Genomic DNA, 1300 nt, shown 5'->3' with positions numbered 1-1300 from the left:
ACTTGGGAGCTGCAGTTCTCGGGTGATGCACCCAGAACCAGAGAGGAGAGAGCCTGATTCTGGGGTGTGTCACCCAAAAACAGCCCTCTCTCAATCCAGCTGTCCTCGGGGGATGGCGGAGAGCCAGTTTTTGCCTGATCCCCACAGGCCAGGCCAAGGTACCCCACCAGTACCCAAATCAGTGCACCGGGCCTCTAGTATAGGAATAATAATTACAAATAATACTTCAGGCCACTGTGGCTGCAGCCATGACCATGCTCAGGCTTCAGAAGAGGCTTCCCTCCCCTGGTTGGCTTGGCTCAGTGGTTGAGCATCGATCTATGAACCAGGAGGTCACGTTTGGATTCCTGGTCAGGGCACATGCTGGGATTGCGGGCTCCATCCCCAATGGGGAGCGTGCAGGAGGCAGCTGATCAATGTTTTTTTTTTCATCATTGATGTTTATCTCTCTCTCTTTCTCTCTGAAATCAATAAAATATATATTTTTTAAAAAAGAGGCTTGCCTCCAGTGTCCTCCGCTTTGGCGAAAAGAAGATCTGGTTGGACCAAGTGAGACCAATGAAATGACCAGTGCCAACTCCCATCAGGAGATTGGGAGGCTGGTCAAAGATGGGCTGATCATCCCGAAGCCTGTGACTACCCATGCCCAGGCTCAATGCTAGAAAAACCTCTTGACCCGCAGGAAGGGCAGGCATCGGGGCATCGGTAAGTGAAACAGTACTGCCCATGCTAGAATGCCTGAGACAGTAACCTGGTTGCAGAGGATGAGAATTCTTTGCTGGCTACTTAGAAGATACTGTGAATCTAAGATTGACCGCCACATGTACCACCGCCTGTACCTGTAAGGGAAGGATAACATGTTCAAAAACTAGTGGCTTCTCATGGAACACATCCAAAAGCTGAAGGAAAACAAGGCTGGAAAGAAGCTTCTGGCTGACTAGGCCAAGGCCCACAGGTCTAAGACCAAGGAAGCTCCCAAGTGCCTTGAAGAGTGGCTCCAGGCCAAGGAGGAGGGAATCATCAAGACTGCCCAGGAGGAAGAGACCAAGAAATGAAGCTTCACCTCTCTTACCTGTACATAGTAGCCTTGGCGATTACATGGTTCAACCATTTAGTAAAAGTAGCCTTCAGGTAGAAATAAATAAATAAATAAACAAATAAAAATAAATAAATAAAAACAATTCTTTAAAGAAATACATCAAAATATTAATAGCTATCTTTTCAAGGGTAGCATTACAGGCTATTGTTTTCATTTCTCTTTATATTTTTAAAATGCCTATAATTAGAGTTCAGTACTTTT

The 1300-nt window shown here is 46.1% G+C and overlaps 1 pseudogene; it reads left to right on the top strand.

Annotated features, from left to right (window-relative positions):
- Window positions 1–248: 248 nt before the first annotated feature.
- LOC102763320 lies at window positions 249–1079 on the top strand (annotated as a pseudogene).
- Window positions 1080–1300: the final 221 nt, after the last annotated feature.

Source organism: Myotis davidii, unplaced genomic scaffold (genome assembly GCF_000327345.1).
Source record: "Myotis davidii unplaced genomic scaffold, ASM32734v1 scaffold140, whole genome shotgun sequence".
Lineage (NCBI taxonomy): Eukaryota > Metazoa > Chordata > Mammalia > Chiroptera > Vespertilionidae > Myotis > Myotis davidii.
This window is presented reverse-complemented; position numbering and strand designations above follow the sequence as displayed.